This window comes from Dermacentor andersoni, chromosome 1 (assembly GCF_023375885.2).
Source record: "Dermacentor andersoni chromosome 1, qqDerAnde1_hic_scaffold, whole genome shotgun sequence".
In the NCBI taxonomy this organism is placed as follows: Eukaryota; Metazoa; Arthropoda; class Arachnida; order Ixodida; family Ixodidae; genus Dermacentor; species Dermacentor andersoni.
This window is the reverse complement of record NC_092814.1, coordinates 313,316,154-313,322,283: the sequence shown is the minus strand read 5'-3', so window position 1 is coordinate 313,322,283 and position 6,130 is coordinate 313,316,154. Positions and strand designations below refer to the sequence as shown.

Sequence of the window (6,130 nt, the reverse complement as noted above, 5' to 3'; positions counted from 1 at the left end):
GTGCTCGATATCTGGTTTTATATGGCGGCGAAGAGAAGAGCAAGCTGTTGATGTGGAAGTTTTCAATAGCCAGACGCGCAGACAGTTTTTTCGTATTCGGTTGATTTTACGTATATAAACTGTGTTAGTGCATACGTGCGCAATTTTAGTTTGGAACGGCATTCGTTATACATTTCGAATAACCTCAGCGCAGGAACATGAGCTCATCCGGTCCTGCTAGCCCGAGGCGCCAGGCATTCAGCACAACTTACAGCAAGTTTCTGACATGCCTGGGCGTCGGCTCTCCGATCCTGCTCAGCCCACTTCTTTTCGAAGGCAGCAAGGTGCGCGCAAGCATACTGACACAATAAGTCGTAATAGAAGATATCTTCATTTATTGCTGACTTTTTACTGCCTTCAATATAGTTTCTGTGAAAATACCACTGTATATCTAGCGCAATTTTTAGCAAGGATAGCACCTTCTAGACGGAATAATCTATGAAAGAACTCGAATGGAACCCTTCATCAGACCGTGTCAAAATAACTTGAGCAGTGTTACGAGACGCTGTGACGTTTTGCAGACGTGTGACCGGCTCTCGTTGTCATAAGAAGCCAACAAACACTGACACCAAGGGCAACATAGGGGAAATCACTTTTACTCACTAAATGAATTAAAGAAATTATAAATAAATAGAAATGAAAGTGGATGAAAATCTACTTGCCGCAGGTGGGGAACGATCCCACAACTTTCGCATTACGTGTGCGATACTCTACCAATTGAGCTACCGCGGCGCCGTTTACCCATCCACTTTCCTGGGTATTTATGTTTCCTGCTAGAATCCTGGGTGTGTTGGCCAGCGCCACCACTCACAAACCTTGGCGGCGGATGTGGAACATCTTTGCCGCAGGCGTCACGAGTACGTGGTCTTTTTGGGTGAAGGCAACTGGCCAATAAAACCACGCATGCTACCTGTAGACATCAATGATGCCGGCTCCGAGACCCTCGTTAAGTAATAAACGAGAAGAAAGGGGGTTAACCCAGGGGCCCGATTCTTGTTAATCATGTACACGTGACGCCTGATCGCGTACTCGTGACGCCTGCGGCAGAAAGAATGTTCCACATCTACCGCCAAGGTTTGCGAGTCGTGGCGCTGGCTAAAACAGCCAGGATTCTAGTAGGAAACATAAATACCCAAGAAAGTGGATGGAGAAAAGGCGCCATCGCACGCGTAATACGAAGACGTGGGATCGTTCCCCACCTGCGGCAAGTTGTTTTTTCATCCACTTTCATTTCCATTTATTTATAATTTCTTTAATTAATTTAGTAAGTACAAGTGACTTCCCCTATGTTGTCCTTGGTGTCAATGTTTGTTGGCTTCTTGTGATACGATTAATAAAGAAACGGGCCCATCGGGTTAGCCCTCTTTCTTCTCGTCTCTCGTTGTGACATTTACGCACTACTGAGCGGCGCCCCAAATAGCACCACGTAGTGGATGGGCTTTATGACACAAATGAATCAGCTTCAATAGGTAGAGCATACGTTTGTGCGCTAGTTGGTTGGTCACTATTGTTGTAAACGTGATGCACTTGTAGATATGAACGAACACTAAATGGACAACGCTGGACTTACAGAGTTGTAAGTCCAGCCTTGTCCTGTCTCTTTCTACTTCTTGTGCTCGCGTCCGCACTTGCTGGAAACCATTATACGTTCGCCATGCACCAACTGGCCCAGCAAACTACTCTAATAAACTGCCTTTACACCTTCGGCGAAATAACGTGCGCGCCAGGAGAGACGCACAAATTGAAACGGAGATTCAGACGCTGGTGCCAGAAACATAGCGACACGTGAAATTCAGGATTCCTTTATTACTGCCCACTTAATAATACAGACTTACATCAGCTTATACTGATGATTCGTTCAAAATTTTGTTTGTGAGCATTTTCTTGGGGAACAAGGTTGGTTATTAGCGGAGAAAACGAAGGGCGCACTTTTCCTTTCTTGATTGCGGCACCGATCACGTCAGGCTACACGACATGGGTGTCTGCGGGTACTGTCGCGCATTATGGCCGCTTTCTTATGCCCTGGAAGTTTTGAACGGCCGCCAATTTGTGTTGTTGCTTGCTTTTGAATTTAGCGCAATACTTTTTATTGCTTGCGAGTTAACTACCCCCAAGCAGACGTTGTGCCGAAATCTTTGACGTCACGGAGACCTGATGCGAGAAATTCGGGGTGACGCTTTTATTCTGAGAAGAGTTATATTTAATCTACATACTTCAAAATTACGTTGGCTCTCGGACATAACAGTGGCAGCTGTCGTCGCTTTGGTTAACAATGCTGGGCCTACTAAAACGCGCAGAATCAGGCGTGAAAGTAAGCTGACGATGGCCAGCAGTATTTTCAACAGCAAAAGACTTTCTGTCAAAGCTGGTAGACACACTGTACTATGAGCTGTTGATTGTAGTTTGTTTGTGCGCAAATACACTCCGGCATTAAAAGAACCCCAATGTGTCTGAACGTATTCTCCTAGATAAGGCGCCATGCCTCAATATTTCAATGAGTGCTTGGAACGTATGAATGAATTAATGAATGAATCATAATTACCCGCTTCGATAGCTCGGTGGCTATGGCGTTGCACTGCTAAGGACGAGGTCGTAGGTTCCTTGCTGTCCGTAGCGGCCGCATTTCGATGGTGCTGGTCCATGTCATATTGTGGATTGTGGCACGTAAAAACCGTGGAATATTTTTTTCCGCAATCCATAATCAGTCAAATCAAAGGCATCGCTTGGTGCTGACGCAGGAGTCTCGATGTGGGTTCTGCATCTCCACGGTGTCCATCCTATTGCTGACAGAGGCTCTTCCCGCGCCCATCACAGCACTGCTGCCACTGTTCGTCTTCACCGACCTAGGACTTGCCGAGCCCGCATGCGTGCAGATGTCCGTGCTGTCGGTACGTCAACCGCGCACGTTTCTACATTTCTTGTCGTGAGTGACTGACAAGTCCTTTTAAGCCGTGGTCGACCGAAAACCATTTTTGTCGCAAATTGCGAATTCGTCGGGAACGTTTTCCCTGCATCGTCCGTACGTGCGCTATAGACAACCAATAATCAACCTGCAAGACGCATTCGCGTCCGAAACATGAATCGGGAATCTTACACCCAAACCCGCCGCGGTGGCACAGAGGCGTTATGCAGGGTGTCTTAGAACGACAGAAAGCTGAGCTAGTTGGTAAGGATTCATTATGCAAAATTGAAGTGAGGCGTGCAGACAGGACACAAGAGTAGAGAAGTGGTCGTGTTCGTGTTGTCCACTTCTCTACTCTGGTGTCCTGTCTGCACACCTCACTTCTATTTTGCATAATGCAGGGTGTCCCAACTATCGTGCACCAAGATTTTGAAATGCGCAAATGCCACGTAGCTGGTAATATTGTTTGCCGTTGCTTGGAGATACGCAGATCATTCTTTTGCATTCCGCCCAATTACATAATTATGCTTTATTAATTGATCAACTTCTCAAATATTACAATCAGATGAAAAGTGTCAATCAGAAAATTGTAGAGCAACACGAAAAACTCCCGACACAGCGTTCCGCCGCTCAAAAGTGTTTTTCTAAGCGTGAAAGCAGCCCGCGCACACACGCAAAATTGCCGCGCGACTGGCCGTTCGGGTCACTTTGCGTGTATTCGCGGGCTTCTTTCACGGTCGGAAAACTACTTTTATGTAGCACGTATCCAGCAACAGAAAGATGTATCGGGAGTTTTTTATGTTGCTCTACAATTTTCTCACTGACAGTTTTTTTTCTAATTGTAATACTTGAGAAGTTGATGAATGAACTAGGACTAATTATGTAATTAGGCGGAATGCAACAATAATCTCAGTATATCCAAGCGACAGCAGACAACATTACCTTGGTTCTGTCCAGCTGCGTGGTATTTGCATATTTTTAACTCTTGGTGCAGCATAGTTGGCACACCCTGTATACAGGTGAGCGCGAGGGGATGTTGCAGTCACGTTCCGATGTAGGAGGAATACAAAAAAAGAAAAAAAAACTGTATACTCTTATTTAAGCCTACTTTAATGTGCCCCTGAAGCTGTATCTTGTGGCAATACTTTTAATGTTTTCTTACTTTTTGTCTTCCATCGTTGGCTCGTGCGAAACTGCACCCTAGTTATCGCCGGTATGCGTCTTTTATAATTGCTTGCAAGCTCAGCGGCGCGTGGTATTATTCGCGACGTCCGACGTTTGTGCGCAGGCGCGAGTAAGAGCGGGAGCGACAGAGAAAATTCGGGGGCTTTTGTTTACCTCACTATGCCTAGGCACTACGGCGGATAAGTTTCTTTGCTCAAGTTGTATGCGTTTGTCCCTGGGCGTGCCTGCATTGCGGCGTGGGGTCAAATTTGTTTACGCTTCGACGCTGGCTGCCGGCGTGCTGAAGCTGGTGAAGCAGTGGGCACGGATACCCCATTTAGTGATCGCTGTGTCTAAAGGTATGTAGGACGTACACGATTCCCACAAGCTAAAGGTATGTGGGACAGACTTTCTCGCGCCTGCGGCGCTGGTGCCGAGTCCGTCATGCCGGATTAAACCATTATCGCACCTTACAGCGTTCCGCCTTCAAAAAAGCATCACTGATTTTTCCGGGGAGTAGTAGGGGAGGTAGTAGAGGCCCGGCCTGCTCTCCTGGTGCAGTATCTTTGCTCTTGGCAGGCTTTTCATATGCTGCTGTCCACGACTTTTCAGGAGCATTGTTTAGTGGTCTCCTTTCAGTGAAATGAAGGCACAGCGCCTTAGCAACCACGGTTGAACGCGATTGGCTGAAACGCTGGAGGCGACGACTTGAGGTCACGCCTTGGCCATTATTGGCTTTGCGTCTCGCCCACGTTAGGTTAGCTTAGGTTTACGTCGTGTTAGATTAGGTTACCGTAAGGTTACCGTAAAATGCGTTAAAATGGCGCGGCATACTCTCACAGCTGTTGCAAGGGGGTCGAGCGTCACCGGCGGCCTTTCAGCCGGTCGCGTTCAACCACGGTTGTAAGGCGCTGTGCCTTCTAGATTTTCGACATATGCGGCCCAGCCTCTACTACGGACCGTACTTCTCTCCCGGGAAAATCAGTGATGTTATTTTGAAGGTAGTGCGCCGTAAGGCGCGAGAAAGGTATAATCTGACACGACTGACTCAGCGCAAGCGCCGCAGGCGCGACAGAGTCTGTCCGACATAGCGATCACCTAATAGCGCGTCAGTGCCGACTGCTTCAACTGTTTCACCGCGCCGGCCGCCAGTGTTGGAGCGTAAACAAACTCGACCCCACCCTGCAATGCCAGTACGCCTAGGGACAAACGCATACAACACGAGCAAAAAACCTTCTCCTCCGTAGTGCCAGAGTCCTCCATGTTCCAAAAATGGAAGGACTCTGGTAGTGCCAAGGCCGAGCCAGATATTCAAGGAGCAAAAGCCCGCACATTTTCCCTTTCGCACCCGCTCTTACTCGCGCATGCGCACAAACGTCAGGCACCTCTGGAAATGCCACGCCTCGCAGTACTTAATTGGAGTTGTGAAGTCGCCGCCGGCATCGGTCACTCTGCAGGACGGGAGCCTAAAAATTAAAACAATAGAAGGAAGAAAATCTTGACAATATGGCGGACGAAATTATAATGTGGATCCCTCCTCTACTCCGGCGCTCATAGCCCAGTGCGCGCAGAACCACAGAGTAGCACAGACAGTATAGTGCTGACACCCCATATGAGGTCGTCCAACTACCGTCAGTCCGAGTCAGACCATGTAGCAATGCACAGGTGGCGGTAAAATTTATTGCAACTTCTAGCTACAGCCGTGAAGCGCGACGACTGAGGCCACTCGCAACGCCAACAGTGCAACTTCACGGCGTTGAAATGAGCCTATCGCGCCTTTTAATACGTTTAACAATCTTAGGATGCTTGGTGACCCTTCCGCAATCTGACCGGTGACCCAAGAGCGCATATTTTTGGGCTAGTTGGTTCGTTGCATTAAGTGAGGTTATAGCGCTGGATTGCACGTCCTGTCGTCTTTTTTGTCCGTATGAATCCAGCGCTATGACCTCAATTAAAGTGATCAAAGTTGTCTATTAGCTTGGGACACTATGTATGTGCTCGGGATCAGGATGCTGTTATGGTCGT

The 6,130-nt window shown here is 47.8% G+C and overlaps 1 non-coding gene across 1 annotated transcript; it reads right to left on the bottom strand.

Annotated features, from left to right (window-relative positions):
- Positions 1-698: 698 nt before the first annotated feature.
- On the bottom strand, positions 699-771 carry TRNAT-CGU (transfer RNA threonine (anticodon CGU)). The gene has a single exon. It is a non-coding gene; the product is annotated as a tRNA-Thr (tRNA).
- Positions 772-6,130: the final 5,359 nt, after the last annotated feature.